Genomic DNA, 22,798 nt, shown 5'->3' with positions numbered 1-22,798 from the left:
TACTAGATTGCACCCATTATTAAATATTTGTTCCCCGTTTAGGTACTTGTAGACTGTGATCAAGTCACCCCTTACCCTTCTCTTTGTTCAGCTAAATAGACTGAACTTCTTGAGTCTATCCCTGTAAGGCATGTTTTCTAATCCTTTCATCGTCTTGTGGCTCTTCTCTCCAATTTTTCAACATACTTCTTGAATTGTGGACACCAAAACTCGATACACTATGCCAGAAGCAATTGCACTAGTGCCAAATACAGAGGTCAAATAACATCTCTACTCCTACTCAAGATTCCCCTGTTTATGCATCCAAGAGTTGCATTAGCTCTTTTGGCCACAGTGTGGAAGAGAGTTCTCAGATTTTTATTATTGAGCATGTTCTCCCAAAACAGAATTTTTCTGAGAATCCCATCCTGCAAAAGATTTTGTGTTGGGATGTTTTTTTCCCTCCTAAAACACATCAATTTTCATGAAAGGGATTTCTATTTTCTAGCCAGCTCTGAGAGGCCATACATTGTGGGTGAAATCATGTCCCCTTAGAAGTCAATGGCAAAACTTCCATTGATTTCCGGACTGCACCCAGAACCGTTGGGTTTGCCACTAAAAGTCTGTATTCTAAATGGGCAGCTGGCATTTTATTGTTTTTCCCCCTTTTCCCTGGCCAGCTGTCTCCCCTGGCCAGTTCAACAGTATGATCATTCTGATAAAAGTACATTTCACCCTCCCCTCCAAAAGTTTCACTGGTTGTGGAGGGGAGGGTGAAAGTGGGTAACGGTATAAAAAGGCACTCCCAACTGCAGGGGAGCTGGGCTTTTAGAGACTCCAGGACCGTAGCGCTCACTCTATTTCTGTCTCTGTTGCTCTCCTTCCAGTCACTTAATTCAGAAGCTGTTCACATAGACCCAAGTGGAGTCCCCTGTCAAGAGTGGGCATTCCAGTGCCATGCCTACAGTTGGCACAAAAGGGGCATTTACTTTTTTCCATCCCTAATAACAGCTGGTACCTGGCCAGTTGCTCTATTTACCAGGATGCCAACCTTTATCAGTGTGTTGGCTTCATCTGATAATCACTATATGAATTAACAGTGGGCATACCCATGCCAAAGACACTTGTTCCCTTTAAATGTTAGCTAGTCATTTTGCATTATACTGTGTCACATCACATACATGAGCATGACAGGACTTAGCATAATATGATGTTATAGTTTATGTCTGCAATGTGACACATCATAAATCCCTCACATCAGAAAGCCAAGCTTCACATTCAAACAATTACCCACTTTTAGCAGATGCTCAATCTGTTAGGAGTCAGGGTGATAAACTGTCAGTTCAGATGGGTGGAAACGTATCCATCTCGATTTGCCATGCCTTTGCCATGGTAAATAAATACAACTATCAGTTACGGTGCTTGCTTGCTACATGGCATGCTTTACAATTGGAACTGGGAGGGCGAAGGCATTAACACAAATTGTGGAAAAACGCAAAAAAAATTGTAACTGCATGGGTTAGTTAGAAATTTGCATTTAGTGGCGTTAACTCTTGCCATTATTATTTCTTTGTTATGCAAGAGATCTCTTCATGGGCCTTTTCCCAAGGATCAGCCTAGCCTCTGATGTCTGTAAATATTTACGGAATTAAATATTCCACCCAAAAGATATATAATAATGGTACTCTCAGCTCTACAGGATGTTTCAGACTTTCCAGACTTACATTGAGAGAAATCCTGTCCCCACAGAAGTCAGTGGCAAAACTCCCCCTAGGTCTGATTCTGCACTGACTTGCAACTTGTATCATCATTTATATCAGAGCAAAGACAGTGCATACTGTGTGTGAAATGCAACCACCTTGATCTGATCATGTTTTGCACCTAGTTGGAACTTGCTCGGCCAACTCCTCAGCTGGTGTAAATTTGGACTATGTAAATTCACAACAGCTGAGGATCTGGCCTACTTAGCCCAGGTGTAAATAAATACATAAAGTTCACATTAGTGGTGAATCAGGCCCCTTCTGCTTGAGCCACCACGACATTGCTCCAATTTTATGCCTGTGTAATTTCACTGCAAACACTGGAGTTACACTGGGAAAGAAATGGAACTAATGCAGTGGGGAACAAAACCTGCTGTGTGTGTATGCGGTTTTTAAAAATATTGTTATTGATTTTAGCCTCCAAAAAAGTATACAGAAAGAAGTGACTATACCCACAGTGCTCTCAGCAGGATAGACTATAATAGAAATAATGGGAGTCACACATGTATTAAAGAAACAAAAGAAGACCTACAAAAATAAATATATTCGAATATCACAACAATGCAAGAGCTATTTCCAAGGTAAGTGAAATAGCTAATAATTCACAGCTATTATTCTTTCATCATTGTTCAGCTGAAGGTTGTGAAGATTTTTAAACTGCAATTATCAAGAATAGATTTGCATTGAAATAAGATCCTCTGCTACATTTCTCACTCCTCTCCCCTCCTCCTTTCAAATGAAGAGTTGGGGAGACAAAGAAAATAACATCATTAGTAAACTAGAGACTATGATTTTCAAGAAATGCCCATGAAGCCAGATATTGTATCAAGCAAGGAAACAGACGAAGAGCCCCATACTACTTTGTCAATTTGAGGATGCAGCAGAAACTCTGCTGAGTGGTCATGATTAAAAACCTAACACACCAAAATCACTCTCCCTAGGCCAGATCCTCATCTGGTGTAAATCAAGTTAGTCACATAGACTTTAATGGAGCCATGGGAATTTACCCCTGTCAGTGAGCCATTACTGCCATTGGTGAGCACTGACTTGGGTGTGAGAGTTCCCATCCGCTCAGCAGCGTGAGGAAGGTTTGCACCATTAGGGTCCCAAATTCTGTCCCCAACCCTCAGGTTGAGGAGCTGGCCTGGGCTTGGAGTGGGGAGCAGACAGAGAAGAAATTCTCACTCTGACATAATTACTCCATAGCCATTACTTTAGCCTTCTAACTGCAACAGACTCTACAGTCCTATTCAGTCCTCTAAGGTGCCACAAGTACTCCTTTTCTTTTTGCGAATACAGACTAACACGGCTGTTACTCTGAAAATTAACCACTTTGGAGCTGTTTATATTTATCCATACTCATTTGCTCCATCCTGACAGTAAATCTCAACTCTTTACACAGCTTAAGCTATTTAAAGTCAATTTCCCAATAAAGATAAAGATATTACCTGCTTTGTTTTTCTCCCCCTGGACTCTTAATAGCTGTGGTTTACTGAAAAATTACATGGCTATGTTCATATTGCAGTATAATTCAAAGGAAGGGAGAGCATCTTTCTGGAACATTATGCTTGAAAAACAAAGGAGAGCTTTGTCAAGTCACTGATGTTCGCTTTTCACTTAAAAGCTTTCCAATTTACTTACAAATTATAGTGTTTTTCAATGCAAATGAACCACTAGAGAACACTTTTGCCTTGCCCAGATTAGCAGGAACCATTGGATAAACTGACCAAAAAAGCCAAACATGGAATCTGGATGCAATGAATAAATAAAATACCGACCCTGTTTAATTATTCTGATTGGTGAAGTATGAGATTATTAAATGCTTCTGAATTGATGGTGGGGTCTGAGCATGCGATTTTGCTTTCTGAATGCAGAGAGACTGTTTTCTGATACGTAGCCTTTCGGTATCCTCTTTGTTAGAATTAACTAAGGGGATGAAATGTAGCTACACATGCTCACATACCTCTGGGAAATATCTCTTGCTGGAGAAACAAATCATATGTGGCAGAGGTAGAGGCATTTGCTAGAAAACTGTGAATGAGAGAGCACAATCGACCAATTTCTGTGCAAATTACCTGGCTTGCTGCAGCTACTTATAAAACAAATTTAAAGTTCATTCAATTCTGCTCCCTCCCGCCTCCCAATGCGTCATTGAATTTATGTTCGGTTTACAATGGAAAATGTATACAGGAAAAGCCTAAGCTGCAGTAATAATCGTAGTAATTGTTAGGTACACGGGAAATGTCGATACCTGATCTGACCAAATGTTCCTTCTAGTCCAGTATCCTGTCTCCTTGGGGTTGTGTTTTTTTTTAATCCTTACTATTGTGATTCTAGAGATTCACATCCAATCCTTTTCTGAACGCTGCTAAGCTCTGAGCCACAATGATACATTGTGAGAATGAGTTCCAGGCAAAGTGTGCATTGTGTGAGAAAGCTGTTTTAAGGCATTTTTCATTCAAAGGTCTCAAAGTCTTTTACTAAGGAGAGTAGAATCATTTTAAAAATGGATAAACTGAGGCGCAGAGAGAGAGAAAAAAAAAGGTGATTTGCCCAAGGTCACACAGCAAGCCAGGAATAGAGCCTGGGACTCCTGTCCAATGCTCTATCCACGAGATCACACTGACTCCCCTCTGACTTTTGTACTGTCCCAAGGCGTCCCTAGATAATTTGACATGGCAAAGCTATTTTAGAGCATCTTTATTCCTTTCCCATTGAACGAAATGATTTGGAGTGTTTGAACCCAGGGTTTTAGTTCAGCTTATTACAGGGACAGTCAATGAAATTTGGATCTGGGTTCAAACTTCTTCTGAGTTCAGTGGTGTTTAGACCCAGGCAGAGGACAGAAAGCAAACAGGTTTCAGATTTCTACCAGTACCCCAATTTTCCAAGGTACCAGACACCTGCAGCTTCCACTGCTCTCACAGGATATGCTTCTTTGTATCCTTCCACATATGGAAGCTAATTACTCTGAAATAACGTGAGAGCTTCTTCACAGTGCTGAGCCCAACCTTGGGACCTTTTTGTTTTCTTCATGGTACTTCTTTCTTCTCCTCTTTTAACTCTAGCAGTGACCATCCTTAAAGAAGAAGGCACAGCAGTTGAACTGCCCTGTGATATCACAGGCCCCAACACTGTGTGTGACAAGTTCAAACCCCTGCAGCAGTTTATTCACACTTTCTGATTCCTAACAGCATCTGCTTCTTCCTTGAACACGTCTTCTGCTTTAATTAGAAATTCTGGAACTTCTGGAGATTGAAGGGCAGGGAGGTGAATAAGCCCTTCTGGTCTGTGTCCCCTAGTTTGAAACATTGTATTTTAAACCACTGTAATGTCTAATTACTCCAAAAAGTTTACCTTCTCTGCCCCTTATGTTTGTGCTCAGAATGGAGGAAATCAGAGTACTTGTTCCCCTGAATAGGGATTTCCACTCTCCGTTTCTTTAGGAGTTTCACATGTTTTGGCTCAGTCATTCTGCACCTGTTTGCCATCTTGTCTCTTGCATTCTGCCAACTGCTTCAATTCCCTCAAGGAAGAAGCTGGAAGCATTGAAACACAAAATGCTATGATAATTACATTGTCAACATCTTTCCTCGAACCAGCGTGAAGGAATGGTTAGGGATTAATCTGAATTAAACTGCCCCTGTATCTTCATGGCTTCTTGGAATCAAACACAATTATATACAAGTATGAAATATGGCAGGCGTTTTACTTCCACCCCCAAGAGTGGTGTCCTGCAATGGATGCGAAAAAATGTGCGTAAGACAACTCAATAACTGCTTCAAAGGGCCAAAATAGCAGCATCTTGGGTTGCTGGGAAGATTTCTTCATTATTCTGGCAAAGATTTTCAAAAGTGACTCGTGGTTTCTGGAATGCAACTGGAGATGCTTTAAAGGAGCCTGGTCGTCAAAAAGGTGGGGGGGGGGCAACACTTTCTGAAAAATCAGGACCCCTCAGGTTTCTCAAATGTGGTACCCCAAATCACTAGCCACTTCTGAAAACTTTGCCATAAATATACATGATTTGAATAGTTCTGTACACAAACAGAAGAGGGGAAATGTCTGTGCAGGGATTCAGGAGTTCTGGGTTCTGCTTAGGGTGACCAGACAGCAAGTGTGAAAAATCGGGACAGGAGTAGGGGGTACTAGGTGCCTATATAAGACAAAGCCCTGAATATCAGGACTGTCCCTATAAAATCGGGACATCTGATCACCCTAGTTCTGCTCCTGCCTGCCACCTGATTCAGTAGCTGACTTTGGACAAATCACTTGATCAAGTCTCTGTGCCACGATTCCCCTTTCTATTAATACGGGGTAACTGAGACCAAAACCAGGGCCTATGGCTGAACAGTGGGGAATTGCCCTGATTTCAGGCAGCAGTGACCAGCCATGGGTGTCACTACACCAGTGCAAAACCCCTCGCGTTCCTGGACAAAGCCATTATTTGCACTGGTGGAACCAACCCCTGCTTGAAACCGGAGCAACCTGCAGTGGTGCAAATAGCAGCAGTCTTGCCTGCTTTCATGGCGGTCTGCGTGGTGCATCTGCACCAGCAAAGGATCCTCACTGTAGGCAAAACCTATGTCTGTGGTTTATCCTTGAGTTCCTTCCATATAGATACCGGTAAAAATGGTTATTATTGGTGCTGTGGAAGTACCTAGGAACCCCAATCCGGGATCAGAGCCCCATGCTGCTAAACACCATGTACACATGACAAAACGACAGGGAACTTGAGGACAGGGACTAAGTATAAGAGAGAAGAGGTGAAGACAGACAGAAGTGGGGTCCACAAGGTCAGAGTGAGATGACGATGGTTGTCTCAGCACACCATTGTTGAGATTTTAGTAGTGAGAGAGTTATTTGTGCCAACCTTGTAATGCCAACCAGTATATTTAGAGCACTGAAACTAGAACTCCTCTACCTGAAATTTACCATCAAAGCCAGCACCAGAGTTTCAGATTTACTGCTTACTGAAAGACAACCCTATTAATCATCCTCCCTTTACTCGGCTGTAAACGCCAATCATATTTAACTTAAGGCCTTCAAGGTTTCTCCTCTTGCTGCCACCAACAGACCCATAATATAAAGTTTTTCGGATGCATGGGGAAATCAAGGCAGTGTTTAGTATTCAAAAGAGAACAGATTCAAGTTCTAAGTTATCTTTCTCTCTTTATTCCTCATCTCATTATTTTTACCTCTGTGGGTGACACAGACCACTGCACCTGATGGAAATGGGGTGATGGATTTCAGTGCCACTTTGAAAATCCCACAGGAAGGATCATTTTGAACACTGATTGTTTCTGTTGAACTTTGGGACTCAGGGAAGAGCTAAAATACAGAACATTCCAGCCATATCCCCTTCCTGCTTCAGGAGACTATGAGCTGGCTCTGTAGTACACTTGTAACTGGTTTACACAGAGCATCTATTTGTCTAGTTATGGTACTCATGTGGCCCCCATTACCATACTATAGCTAATCTATTTATCCTCACAACACTCCTGGTTAAGTAGGGAAGTGCTATTATCCCCATTTTGCTGACAGGAAACTGAACCACAGAGAGACAGAGTGCCTTGCCCAAGGTCATACAGGAAGCCTGTGACAGAGCAAGAACTTGAACCCAGGTCTACAGAGACCCAGACTAGCTCTCTTACTATTGAATCGTGTTCCCTCAGGGCTATTTCTGCTCTTTTGACGCTCCTTTATGCCACCAGAGCCATATACGGGAGTTTTATCAGAACATAGAACCATCCCCTATTCACCTGCTGTAACCACTGAACAAACAGAAGAATTAGGAGATACTGAGATAGAAGCCAATGTCTCTAACCCAGCAGCTTTTCTGGAAGCTGAAGAGGAGTCTTTAAAATTTTCAACAATGAATACATTGAAAATCTAATTTTAAGAATCACTTCTTCCAGTGGAGAGAAATCAACCTGGGAGTGACTCGTGTACTTGGCTGGATTGATTATCAAGGGATCAAGACAGGTAAAAGGAGACAAGGAGGAGTAAAATGAACATAGACAAGACTTGGGAGGAAGCTTGCAACAGTTTCATAGCCATTCGTGCACTTATTTGTCACCATCCCCTAGTAATAGGCAGTGAAATTCACCTCTAATGACATTCACAGTGGTAGATGTTTCCCCAAATTTAGTCAAGTGATAATAAAACGTCTTTACCATGCAAAGGCGGCCTTTGTGTAGCTCACCATAACTTCAGTGTTTGTCAAACTTTACGGCTATTTCAGAGGAAACAAACTGTAATAATTACAGGAGGGAGCAACAGGAAAGGAATGCATCCCGGCAATAATACAATCTTCTGTTGATTTGTGTGTGTGTGTGTGTGTGTGAAGTAAGAGAGACCTTTTTCATATGTAAAAGAGTGTGGATCATGAACCTTTTATATGTTAGAATTAACGCAACTCTACACACACACACACACACACACACACTACCATAGCTATGTCTATATATACACACACCACATACTGTAGTAACAATACAAAATTTAAGTCACCTACTCAACTAACTCCTTGTTTTCTAGCTATCTGCCTCCCATGCAATTACTTTACTTCAAGCCACACCATTCTCTGTCCCCGTTCTGCCATGACTTCCCCTCAGCCATCTAGTCTGTAACAACATCTCAGCCCAGACACCTTTTGTTGTAAATGTTCTGCACCACTCGGATGTTTGGGTTTTTCTCTACAGGCTGCAAGTACATATTTGCATGAGCTTATCAAAAGAACAGGTGCAGTAGTCAACAGCACTTATTGCCAAGCCCAACTGTTCAAAAAATCACGAGTTAGGCAACCCTGAAATCATGAAACTGGCTTTAAAATCATGAAACTTTTTTTTAAAAAAATAATATTTGTTGAGCTTTTAGGGGGCATATTTTCAAATTATTCTCCACAACCATGTGGACTAGAAATTTATTTTATTTTTAAATAGTCTGGAATTCTCACATACTCTCAGGTCTACGGAAGCCGGGGCTTAAGAAACACCAAATATTGTAAGAGCTGGCAACACAGCGAAGTCTGTAACAGTCTGCTTAAGTTTGCCACATCCCCCTCTAGTGATAGGTAACTGTTCCTGGGTTCAGTCCCAGATGATGCTTTGTAGGCCTCAGGCCCAGCACAGGCCTTTGTAGGCCCAGCACAGGCCTCTAACTTGCACTCGTTTGGTATTCAGTGTTTGCACAAAAGACTGCAACTTACACACCAAAGAGGTGAACAGGGAGGAATATGTCCCGGGACAAGACCAACGAACAGGTAAGTGTAAATAAAGCAGACCCCACTGTTTTTTAATATGTTTCATCACACCCAGAGATCCCTCAGACATCACATTGAGCGATTTTCTCCTTTCCAGTACATGGCATAAATCAGGAATAACTCCATGGAATTACAGTCTTGTGAAAACAGGGTCATCAAGAAGAGAATCAGGCCCACACCAAGGACTTGTCTATACCGGAGATTTGTGCCGTTTTTAGCCTTTAATGGCTAACCATTGGTGCAGTTTTAGCATTTCAAACCCCATTGCCATAAACTATGGTTTTCACCAGTGAAACACATCTTGGTTTCAGGAAAGGGTAACTTTCACCAGTGCAAATAATGTCTTTGCTTGCGTACACTTGGTGCTTTGACTGGTGAAGCTACCCGGCTGGCTGGCTACCAAGGGCTATAATTGGTGCAAATCTACAGTGTAGATAAGTCCTCATTGTCCAATCAAAACATATTACTTTATTTTGCCACTTGCACTCAATCACACCCATTTTCTGACCACCCAGTGTAGTGTAACTTTCACCTCCACCATATACCTTCTCACTGATTTTGCTTTTAATTTATCCAGTAAGATATAGAAACACAAGAAAGCATGATGCATCTTCTCAAACAAAGCGTAATCTTGTTAACACTACTAATTGTTACATTACAAAATCTCTCTGGCTAAACATATCAGGAGAAAATGACACATTTTAAAATTTGCTAACTTTTAATTGATCTGATTTACATCATAGGCGGAGCTGATCAGCTAGAAAAGGTCTGCATGAAATCCAATGTCCTATTTGATTGTGATTTCCCCAGAGCATATTTGAAATAGTAAGAATTTACAAACAACTTGGTTTCTTATTAACCCAGTTTCTTAATTGCTTTCTTGGGAAAACAGTCACATTATTTGCATTTTCTTTCCTAGAACTCCAGGGCATCAAGGCAAACATTTAAGGATCATTTTTAAAGGGGGGGGGGGGGGGGGAGAAGAGAAGGAAGAGTGAATTTTACATAATTTCAATCCAAATTTAAGTTTTGTGCTTGCACTCTCTCTCACTCACACACACACGCAAATATATTTTAGGGTTACCAGATGTCCCGATTTTATAGGGACAGTCCTGGTATTTGGGGCTTTTTCTGATGTAGAGGCCTATTACCCACCCACCCCCTGCCCCGATTTTTCATACTTGCTATCTGGTCACCCTAATATATTTCTAAGTGGATGCAGTAAGATACTTGCATGAAGAAAAGCTAGTCATCTCTTTTATCATCACTCAAAGAGTACATTTCAAGATCTCCATAATTTGATGCATATTTCAAGACTATGGATGGGATATCTGTGGTAGGTAGCTGGTGGTTTCAGCAAAAGACTCTCCTCCATGTTGGAAGCTCACTCCAAAATATATATATTTTCAAGCAAAATAATATACGTAATGTTGCAAGTTTTCCAGTTTTATTGCACCTATCTTGCACAGCCTTAGTTCTAAATCAAGAAACTTCAGAGTTGCAGGCACAATTTACGTTTACCAGCACTTGTATGATTTTTAAAGGGCCAGATTGGGGTACCCTTATTCCTGTTGAATACTACATTACACCTCACATGTGAGTGAAGGTATCACAGTTCTATCCCCTTCTGTTCTCTTCAGGTTCTCATACTGTTCTCATCACCATCATTACAAATAAAAGTTCATACCTGATCGAAAGAATTCTCTTTACTGAAGCCCATGCAGAGTCTTCAGCTTAAACATGTTTCAGAGAAAGAACATGATTTTAATGACATCTATGCCTTCTATATATTTAACAAAAAAAAAAAAAAAAGTCATGTATGAGAACAAGCTGACCTTGCTAACAGTTTGACTTTTAATTGGCAAAATGTGACTTGTTTGATAATGGTGCAGATTAGGAAGGAGCTGATGTTAGAATTTACTTTGTATTTCCTTCAAATAAATGCACTGTAGATGGGGAGATCCTTTTAAATGGAAGAAAAGAAATCAAACTGTATAAAGAAATTTCCTTTGATAGATGTTACTCTATTTTTAAAAGTCAGAGAAAAATGTGAATAAATGAGATAATCCTGATAATGTTCTGCTACATGGAAATGATCAATTAACTGTAATAGCGTGTGTTCTTATTGAAGATTAGTGGTGGATAGGAGGTACATTTTACTGAACATTCTTAAGCTACAGCAAAAATTCTCTATACCATTCTCTGTATAGTTGTGTGTGTTCAAGGGGTATTTAATATGGATTCTCAGAGTGACTGGTAAATAGAGAACAGTTAGATAAATAATAGTACTTGGCTCTTCAGGGATCTCCTGGAGCTTTGCAACAATTAATTAAGAGACACGATGACCGAGATTTTCAGAAGTGACCACTGATTTGGGGCACTCAACCTGAGACACCTTAAAGGAGCCTGGTTTTTCCAGAGAGTGTTCTTTTCAGATGCCTCAATATGGGCACCCAAACTGAGGTCTTCAAAATCACTAGGCCAAAACCTTGTCTGACACACTTGTGGGGAAGGTATCAAAACACCCATCTTACAGATAGGAAAACTGAGGCACTAAGAAATGAAGTACATGGGTCCAGTCACTGTCAAGAGGACAGAGAAATCAGTTTCAGATCTGTCTCTGACTGTCAATCCCCTTTCTGTAATGGTTAGACTGGACTCCCTCACTACCTACATGATCTTCCCTACTTGCAAATTAAATGTTATGTGCTTTAGCCACAATAGAGGAAATAGGGTAGGAAGGATGTCTAGAAAGTAGGGCACTGTGTTGGCACTCAAGTGTTCGGGGTTCAGTTCCTGCCTCTGTCACAGACTTTCTACATAACCTTTGGCGAGTCCATTAATCTATCCTGTGCCTCAGCTCCCCATGTGTAAAGGGGAGTAGTATTTCTTTACCTTTCCATTAATGATTGTAAAGCACTAAAATACTATGGCAATAGGGGCTAGATAGGTAGTATTTCATGTTTTTTTTAGGATTCAACCCCATTAAGACAGTGTGTGTAATATACAGTAGTGCACCAGTTAAAATGCTACATTATTTCATTCTCCTCAACTGACTTTACAACCATTTACTCAAATAGCTGCTTGAAGCTATTGGAACATCTACCTTTCCCCTCCTCTTCCCAGCCCTTTGATCTTTGAACATAGGAACTATATTTGACCAGGAAAGTTTAATTCTAAATACACATGAGAAGCATGGTTAGCAATACTTAAACAAAGCATATTGGAACAAAGGTGCATCATAATATTTCACATCCTTGAAGCAGGCTTTCCATTAAAAGACCAATAATTTTGGTTGTTCCTGCTTGGGAGATAATTGTTTTCATCCAGAGAAGGAGTCTTCATTCCCCCTGTTGCTAAAATGTGCAACAAAGAACAGAAGATCTTCCCTATTGTAGTTTAAATCTTTATGGTAAGATGTCTGAAACAGATATCACCCACCTCCATGATTCAGCATGTAACTCTAAAGGTCACTAAAGGAGCATTGTGCTAGCAGAACTGCCATCTGACTGTTCCTTGAGCATAGAATATCACAGAGAACTCAAAGGCAAATACATTCTTCTTCCGATCGTGTGGCTCATTATTTTAATGCATTGATCTAATCTCCATGGTTCAGGATTAGACTAAGGTTCCTGCATTTCATCATCAATTTGAGATGAACATATTATTCAGGTTCAGAAAATTATCCACCGAGCATAATCAAGAGTTCTTTTTCCTAAAGTTCTTTGCCACACTAACATTTTCATTAAGAGGAACCGGGCAGTAGGTGTTCTATTCACTTCTGTGGGATCTGGCCCCCTCCATCTGATCACCACACGAGCGTGGATGCTGCACAGCGTGGGTGTGGGTGTGGGTGTGGAGGGAGTACTGTGTGTATAAAGAAACGACATAAAGTAAAGCTGATCCCATTTCTGCATTAATGAGAGTGCTTACCCTGGAGATGAGCATTAAGAATAATGCATTAATAAGATCCACTGCTAAGGAATTTTCTAGAGTGGAAAAGTTGCATTGGTTTAAGTAAATCAATTTTAAATCACAAGTGTTTAAACCAATCCAGGCCCCTAAAGTAGACACACTTAAACCAGCTTAATTGTTACTTAAATTGGATTTAGTTTTCATTGGTAAATTAGCAACTCAATATTAAAGTGTTGCGCTGATAAAACTAGATCGCTTTTAAATCTATTCGGTTAAACTGGAGCAACTTTTCCGCTACGGACAAAACCTAAGGCATGTGACTAAGCAACTCATTAGCAGCAGAAGGATCATACTGAGATCAAGGGTAAAATCCTGGCCCCATTATTGAAGTCAATGGGAAATTCCTCAGACATTCCCTTTCTCCATCCACACTCTACCTCCTCTTTACCCTGTGAGAGCAAGGGAGTGAGTATGTAGGGACACGAAGACTACTACTCGACAGTGCAGAAGCGTATGCCTACCATTTAACCTTACGTGCACCATGCATGAGCTCCACAGACTAATGCTGGCATGCTACAGACTAACGCAACTTTCTGTGCACTGCGCCAGGATTTGCAGGTTCAAGGCCACAAATTATCAGTAATTTGTGAGAGTAACAGAGATGGGATAAACGGAGAGAACATTGCTGGTATTCTTGCTCCTAGCGGATCTGGATCTTACATCTTCTCTAACCATACTTTATTGCTGGTTATTGGACACATCATATGGCAAAAAACAATCTGACATTCAATGGGAAGCCACAAATTCAGCTAAAACCTGCACCCTTTGTAAGAGAAAATTGCACACCCCAGCTCTGAGTGCTCTGGTACTCTTGCAGCAAATCACTTCAACACATATTAAATTTGAAACATACAAATAGTCCCACTGAAGTTAAGGAGCCAAACTGCTCAGCACCTACCAGGATTGAGCCATGCATGAGTGAGTGAGCACAGAACCTCTTAACATAATTATTATGTACTAATTCATTCATACAGTGCCATAGACAAAGATGATACTCATACCAGTGCACTGGACTGTATGATCCCTACTCCTGCTCCCAAAGAACTCAATGGTAAAAGTTCAGGACAGAGCCCTGTGCCTATCTTTCAGGGCATGTGAGAATAGTGCATTTCCTGATGCTCTTTTTCTAAATTGTCTGTTTAGCTTTTCATAGCAAACGGTCCAATGGGGCAGCTCTAACTCAGGTAAAAAGCCCCACTACAAGTGGGTGCCCACTGCAGTCAGTGTGATTACTCATATGACCACGGAGGAAGACCAGAACTTAATCAAATTACTGAAAGCAGCATCTCAAATCAAAGAGCTAATAAATGGAGCACTAGAATTACCAGTGATGCTGGGAATAATTCAGCTGAAATAATAGAGAGTTCTTCATTAGATAATAACAATAATAATGACAAACTCACAACACGTCCTGTCCTTTGGAATCCATCAAGTGCTTAATCATCTGCAAGAGGTCTGTTCCCTACACACTCTAAATATGCTGGGCCACATTCTGCTCTCAGTTTACACTAGTGTAAATCTGGAGTAAGACCACTGACTCTAATGGAGTCGCTCCACATTTACTTGATGTAACTGGCAGCAGAATGTGTTCTATGCATAATTTTCTTATTAGTAAGGTTTTAAGCAGGAGGGGACTGTTGATAAATGGCATAGTTAATTGCTTGACCCCACTTTGGTTCACAATGAAATAAATTTAAGAGACCAAATAACCAATGCTAGTTAGGTTTGTTAATATGGTACAGGAAAAAGGTTTGGAAAATGCTAGTTTTTGAAGAGCAGTTTCGTGAAGCAATGTTACGTTTACCTTACTCAGAAGATGTGCTTTCTAAGTTACACATTTTAACTGGTATTATTGATAGGACTTTAGAGGTTACACATTTTTACATGTTCCTAAAATGTAACCTATTAGTTTTAGTTTTTGAACTTGCTGTTTTGGGGAGGGTTTTTTATTTTTGTTTTGGATACTCGCATTTCAGGTACTGGTCTGTGAAGGTACTTTTCTAGTTTGTGCTATGACACAGAACAAATGTATTGTGATTTTGATTTATTTGCTTATGCCAAACACTTACTTTATCATATACAAGGAGTTATGGGATCCTTAGAATAAGTGAACAGGATTATAGTATAGACCAGTTTAGGCTATATCATTGTTACAATATTTGTAGTTAATGCATACATACATGTATATATACAAACTTTCCAAACTTGCCTTCCTGTTGATAATTAGGCCATGTTATCTCAATATTTGCCGTGCTTCCTACACTAAATATCGGGAATTCCTAGCATGTGCTAGGAGATATACAGCTGGGATCAGCACGGGTGTTTGAGCTGGAGCTCCATTAAGTTTAAACTGGGAATGGGAGGCATTGCTGACAGGGCCTTGTCTTGCTGCAATTCACTCCCCCCGCAGGCCCCGCTCTGAAACAGCCCAATTCTGGTGACCTTCAAGGCACATTAGAGTTGCAGAGAGATTTGAGCTTATTGGTTCCTTACTGATGATGGCGGTATCTTAAAGTGCGTTGCTGCACTTAGCATGCATTTGTTAAACTATGGCAAGGGCACCTAGTGCATATTTCTTAGCCCATGAGTCTCTAAATACATAATTAAATAAATACTGAGGTAATGTCACTTACAGCAACAGAAATGTTTTTAAGGATGACCTTTATACCTAGGGATTTGGGATAATTTGGAGATTTATTTTTATATGTAAAACTGATAAAATCTTTGAAAATATAAACACTCATCGTCCTTAAAATGTCACCGTTTTGCAATTCCTTTGTTCTAAAAGACAAAAGTAAACAATGTAGCACTGACCTCCAGTGGAGACATGGGGGGAATACATCCATCCCATTCTTTAAGGTAATGAAGAGCTTTTCGTTCCCAGTAACATGGAGCAACGACATTTCAGCAGATGTGAGCACTGCAAATGAAGTTACACCTGTGATTAGCTTAGATGATGCTGTTATAATATATTAAAACTAATGGTGCAAATGATCTCAGGCCATTACCTTCTACAGCAATGACAGCAAGAACACAAACAGAATCCAGGAGGCTGTTTGCACAAGACATTTCTATGATGGACAGGAGCAATGAGGCTGCTGCTGTAAGGTAGACAAGGTCTTTGATACAATGACATCTCGTCTTGCCTTTGTGCCCATGTTAAAAAAAAATCAGCAACATTGTGCATTTGTGGGCATGGGAGGACACCTGGCAGTTCAGAAACATCTAGTCCAGCTAGGGAGAGTTCCAGGCTATGGATATCTGGCCCATTTACTGGAAACAAACTTAGAGGAAGATATCCTGAAGTCCTCATATAGTTTTCATTTAGTCCTTACTCAGGCAAATTCCCAGGGAAATTTCGAGGATTTTGACTGCGTATAGGGTGAATGAAAATTGCGTAATTGTCTCTAAGAAATCTTTTTTCAGTCAGATGTTTTCATTTTTTTTTTCAATTTCCCTTCAGTTGTTGTAACTGATGATGCATTAATAGGGTACAAGAGCTAAGACATCGTATGTATAGCACTTGCTATCTCAGGTGACCTCGAAGTGCTAGGGATTACTCCAGCCACCACTGAAATACAAACTATTCTGGGCAGGGCCAGCCCTAGATCAAATGGCACCTCAGACAAGGAGCATCTTCATTACCCCCGCCTCCATTTGTTAAACTTTTGAATACCTTATTTTTAATTATATTTGTAGCCCATTTCACTACTTTGATGCAAAATCTGCACACATGATTTATCCCTGTCATATAAAACTGACTGGCAATGCCCTGCCCCTTATATACAACTGAGGGCATAGCTAACAACATTCTACGAGGTTTGAGGAGAATGTAGTTCTCAGAAAGTCTGGAAGGTTCCAGGAGGTTCTACAAAGGTCCAGAACATTCTAGGAGGTTAGTGAAAAATGAATCCACATATGGAATACCTGAAGCAAAGGTAAACCTATTTTACCTCAAACGTTCAATTTTCCATTTTGTCATGAGCAACAAAAACAGTACCCCAAGCCTGGCACCCGAGGCAGTCACCTGAGTTGCCTACCCATAAATCCAGCCCTGATTCTTGGCAAAATGTTGCACCTGTTTCAGACTCTGAGATGGTTTCAAAAAAAAAAAAAAAAAAAAAAAAGGGCCACCCCCTTGATCTTTCAGTTATATTTGATTACTTGTAGCAACGTTACATTTACATGTGTGGTCTACTACACTGAAGGCTTCTCAGTCAGTATTTGCAATTCAAAGGCTGTGCTATACCCTGCACCAGGCAGCCTAAAAAAAACATGGCATGGTGGTTCTCTGCCTTCTGTTAACACACATCAAGGTCTTTTGCACTCGCCTTGTTATTTGGTTGTCATCTTATTAATGACTTTTGGAGACAGGTGTTGACTTCGAGGCATTGTTGGCCTAAGATTAGTCTTCTCACTTTCTTTTCTTTATGGAAGGTAGATCATTTTAAAATCAGAAGTGCCTTCATTATCACCATCTGCTGCTGCTGAATAGGAGGAGAACTTTGTTGACACATTAATAACGTTGGTGCTAGAAAGGATGTTAGATAGTAGGAAAGATGTATCAGTCATTAACACAAAAGCTTCAGCTAAATGCACAGGAATGACCTTCAAATTAAACAGACGAACAGCAGCAGAAGGGAAGAAGTTTGGTCACATAATGCACGCTCTGGCCCTGATTGAGGGAAAAATTCCCCTTTGGAAAGTCAGTGAGACTTCAGCATGTGCTTAAAGTTAAACACGTGTTTAAATGCTTTCCTGAACCAGGGCCTCTCCCTTGATTCAACACTTAGGCCCCACTTCGGCAACGATATCCAGGCACAGGGAAGCTTGCACCATCTCAAAGCCCCACTGAAGTCAGTGTCTGGAGGCTTGGGGGGAAGCCTGTGCAGGAGTTTTTGAAAACTGGGGTCTTAGAGAGATGTATTTGCCCCTGAGAGCGTGCACCATGCTCCCATTAATTCTAATGGGAGCATGTCAAGGGCAAAAGAGACCTCTCTAGAGCATGCAGCAGGTAACGACACGTTGTGTGATAGATCAGAGTTAGGCAACTCTGCGTACTTTCTTCAGCTCTCATTTCGCTTGATTGCGCTGCTGATGCCTTGGTCTATATTTTGTTAAGAATCTGAAATGTTATGGCCTCCAGCTCTGGGTGGGCATAATTGGGGAAAGAGCTTGAAATACAGTTAGACAGATGGATTGATCGTTAGCGGTTATGGTGATGGAAGCCTTAGAAGTGAGAGGATAGTAATATAAAAACAATTTAGGGGTAGATGAACTATTTTGGATTAAATAAATGGCTTTCTGGAACCACTGAATGGTCTCCAGAATGAAATCAGAACCTTTTATGATTTTTGGAAAATGTAGATTTATTTTTTTGACTGTCTCATTTTTATAAAACGCAGCCACTCCAATAGCTCTAGGTGCAGTTGCCGCCACCCCATCATCATTTTCCCATCATTGTATTCTCTGCGCTTCTGGGGTCCTCCCAGGACCGGAAGCTGAGAGTCCAAAATATCAGAAGAGATCCTATTCCTGTGAGATTTGTGGCTCCCACAAGTTCAGATAGCGCCTGATCCAATCTCCACTGAAGTCTTTTATCCAGTGTCCATTGCAGACTTCGGTTTGGTTAGGCATTGCAGCTTAGTTCAGAGAAGGGGGAACCTCTGAATTAGATGAACGTACCCATCACCTCTGTGAATGAGCCCTTCCACTATTAGGAATGCCAGTGCTTCTCCTTTGTATTTAAAGAAGCTATGCTGTTGCTTATACTATCAGGACCTGCTGATATTACTTGTGCAAACAGTTCCTTTACTCAGTGGGATCCATTTATAATGCAGAATTAACACAAGATGACATACTACATCTCCTCCAGCATCTTGTTCTTGTGATACCTTAAAATACCGTGTGTTGATATTGTTCCTGAAAACTCAGATGGAATCCTGATATTCCCATACATGATGTTGCTTACAGCGTGTCCCCTTCTGATAAGATCTGCCCATGAGGGACTACTATATCTTTAAACAAACAAACAAACAAACAAACCAACCACCCTTTATCCTGTATTGTAGCGTTTCTCCTTATAGGAGGAGCAATCTGATTCCATTTCTCTCTTGGAAAAGTTAGGAATATAATTGTGCATTTTGCCTGTTTCTTATTACAACGAGAGGGAGAGCATACTAACATGTTCAGAAGAAACCAGTTAATGTCCCAGTGCATCACTCCTCATTGAAATGATGCTGCACAGAAAGGCAATTCTTCATCATGTAAAAAACACTAACAATACTGCAGCGTCTCTACGTGCTACTGCCGGCGCAATATTAATGGAGGAGAGAATATATCGGCTTGAATCAATATTTCCCTGACTTAGTAAAGTTCGCCATCCATCAGCTCCCCTTTCACTTGATAAAATCCTTCCGTGTCACTTTTACTTAGACTGATGAGATCATAATGCCCCTTTCCAGTGTAACTGATGGTGCCTGGATGAATAATTTACCAATAAATTACCACTTCTGGATCAAAGAGATGAGATCCCCGGCTGCCAAGAAGGCTCACCAAACACCACAATAAAAAAACAAGATAATTAATTAAGGCTCAGTTTTGCCACCCTTACACACACTGAGCAGTACCTGACTTGATGAGTAGCACAAACTCCCTGGAAGAAATCCACACAGCCACTAATTCATTCTCATTCAAATCCCTCCTTAAGACTTCCTTCTGTCAGCATGCCTACAGAATGCTGCCGATTGACAGAAGTTAGGCAGGTGGCGAGTTACTTTGTTCAGCTAACTAATCTATGTGAAAATATGCTCATATTACTACTATCTCCACCTCTCCCCACCTGCACCTATTTATTTCATGCAACCATTGTATCTGATTACTAGCTTAAACCCCAACTTATTCCATGAAGGCAGAACTCACCCCTATACCTGCCCAGACCCTGCTGTATTCACTAGGGCTCTGTGTGGGAGCAGGAGCCTGCCCACGCAGAGCTTATTGCGGGATCAGGGCCCACAATTGTAAACTTTTCAGTGCAGGGACCATCTCGGTGTTGAGACTGTGTGACCCGGGCACTGTACTGGGAGTCGGGAGAGCTGGAGTTTATTCCTGGCTCTGGCACAGGCCTGCTGGGTGATCTTGGGCAACTCATTTTACTTCTTAGAGACTGTTTCCCTATCTGCAAAATAGGGATAACAACAGTTATCTGTTTAAAAGTGCTTTGAGATCTATGAATGAAAAGAATCTAGGAATTATTATTACTTGATGTCTGTATAGCACCTAACACTATGGGGTTCTGATTAAGGCCTCTAGGTGCTACCATAATACAAATCAGAATTAATTAACAATAATTATGGGTGCTACTACTTATGGATATTACAAAGCTCCTGCTGATTCCTTCTCTTTAAAGCACAGAAAGCAACATCAGAAGCCCTGGCAGAGGAAAGCCATACAACCACAGAGAACAGCGGATGGAGGTTACATGTTGATGGGCAGTGTAGCCAATGTGCCCCTCTTGCCTCATTTGCTGCTCATTGACATTGAAAAAGCTGGAAGCAAACAGGGTGCATGGAGTGACAAATGATACAGCACTGCTTAAAGGTGCTGCTATTTGTTTTTAGCTTGGCAATTTGGCAGGGCTTGTTCTAAATGAGTTTGCTACAGTCAGTGAAACGTGTTAGACAGGGGTCAACGTGAAGAGAAGGTGGCGGGTCTCCATCACCAGGCCCCTGCTTTGAGGGCACCTCTGCTTCAACACCCTCTCTTCACCCAACCCCCATGCCCTTCTCCCCCAATGGCTACTTCTCTCTGACTCATTTTGGATGATGGGATATAACTGGGAGTCACAGAGTAAAAAGAAAGAAACTGAAGTTTAGGCTGGAACAATCAGGGAAGACAGAGTCAATAAGAACTATGGAACTCTGTAGTAGTCTCCCAAGGGATTTGTTGGGAGCTATGTACAATGAGCCATTTAAAAGTGGACTGGACAAAACACTGCAGAATATCATGTTGGGAGCATTCCAGATTTGACCTAATGTGTCGTTTCTCTGACATCTATGATACCCCATGCACGGGAACATAGGACATACCACACTGGATCAGACCCATGGACTCTGACAATCACCAGCATCAGATAATTCAGAGGAAGGAAAAAGAAACCTCCTTATTCCTAGCAGTCAGAGACTGACTTATGGCCTGAAGAAAAAGTCTGAATCTCTCTTCCAAAAATTGTTAACATTAACTATTATAACTCTGGCTATTCTTGTTAACCATATAAATTTCGCTATATTTTTGACCTGAGCTCAAGGGATAAGCATAGTAGCAGTATGTTGTATTAAAATTAGTAGAAGTTGTTAACAAAACTGACTCAAACTGTTGTCAGTAGGCTTCAGGGTCAACAGACATCACAGTTGAGATGAATGAAGGCAGAGTGTTCTGAGGGCTGTTACTTCAGGTTCACCGTGTGCAGTTTTGAGCACTGGAACAAATGTTTGTGGAATGCCCAGACCTGCATGAACAAATGTCTTGTCACTTGACTCAAGGCTAATCTGTTAAAAAACTCGAGTGCAGACAAACATTCTATTACTGAAGGGCCTGATCCCACAACCTTTCCTCATGGGAGACAGCACTGTAAGGATTAAGTCCTCACATCTCTATATCTACTCTAATTCAGACAGTAGATCTATGTTTATTTTCCTCTGCATTGGTCTCAAGCCGAACACTGAAAGTTTGCTAAACTGTGTATGTGCACATGTGTATGAAAAGATCCGCCTTTGCAAAGGAAAAAGAATAATGAACATATGGTGGAAAATTTTCAAAGAGACGTAGGAAGTTATTATATGGCTAAAACTGAGCAAAACGATGGACATTGAAGGGAGGGAATATGAGCTGTTGTGGAAAGTGAACTTCACCATTTCTAAACATTGTGCTATGTTTAATTAACTGAGAGGTAGAACTATTTAATGGATTCTGTTTAGTGTACACGGTCTGGGTCATGTGTTCTGTGAATAATACATATAGAATGTAATGGAATATTTAAAAGCATGCAATGCTACTTAGAGGTTTTTAGATTTGCTTCTTTTTATGGGAGTAATGAGCATAAATCAGACTAAGGAAGCAAAATTTCAACAATAAGTAATAACATTGAGCAGTTACAATTCATAAGTCTCAGACAGCTGGATCCAAAACCCACTGAAGTCAGTTGGAGTCTTTCCTTTGACTTCAGTGTGTTTTGAATCATGCCCAAATGCTTACAAAGATGATTAGGGAGAATTACCCCCCACACTGCCTGCCCCTTTTTTGCAGATGTGGAAACTGAGGCTCTCAGAAGTCCCTCAACCATAACAAGGAGGGCTGGGGTAGTCCCATGAATGCAGTCCAAGACTTGCTGTGCTGTCCATTTCACCACGTTGCCTCCCAGGATTGGCTTTTTCAGTGCTCTCACCAGTTGCTGAGCATGGATCTGATTTCTGCATTAGTAGCTTGCCACCCACCTGTAGGCTGCTCTGCATCTGAGCGTGGAGGTGGGAAAGTGTTCCAAGATCATTTTGTCTTTGCTTGGCCTGCCCTCCCTCGGGAAACCACATTTACAATTGTCCAAGATCTATTGCTGCTCTGGAGGACCAAGACATACATCAGATTATAAATGTTCCCTAAAACCATAGTGGCTTCCACTAGACTCTCAAAAGCAAAGCCAAAGCTGTTTGTTTTAAAATTAATGTGGGAGCTGTGAGCCTGTCCCCTTTCTGAGCTCAAATAATTAAAGATTTTTAATGTGCTTTGTGGCATTCTGAAGGTCCAGCCATGACAAATCCCTCTCTTCCAT

At 41.0% G+C, this 22,798-nt stretch overlaps 1 long non-coding RNA gene across 4 annotated transcripts in view; it reads right to left on the bottom strand.

The window, feature by feature from the left end:
- The window catches only part of LOC144278198 (uncharacterized), a 132,133-nt gene that overhangs the window by 102,627 nt on the left and 6,708 nt on the right, over positions 1-22,798 (bottom strand). For 3 of the 4 annotated variants that reach the window (XR_013348541.1, XR_013348539.1, XR_013348542.1), the window contains exons 3-4: positions 17,307-17,462; positions 15,790-15,895 (exon numbers count right to left, since the gene is read on the bottom strand). This is a non-coding gene — a long non-coding RNA (uncharacterized LOC144278198). The remainder of the gene's footprint in view (positions 1-15,789; positions 15,896-17,306; positions 17,463-22,798) is intronic. The other variant, XR_013348540.1, reaches the window with a different exon arrangement.

Source organism: Eretmochelys imbricata, chromosome 21 (assembly GCF_965152235.1).
Source record: "Eretmochelys imbricata isolate rEreImb1 chromosome 21, rEreImb1.hap1, whole genome shotgun sequence".
Lineage (NCBI taxonomy): Eukaryota > Metazoa > Chordata > Testudines > Cheloniidae > Eretmochelys > Eretmochelys imbricata.
Note: the sequence above shows the minus strand (reverse complement) of the source record. Positions and strands in the feature narration are given on the sequence as shown.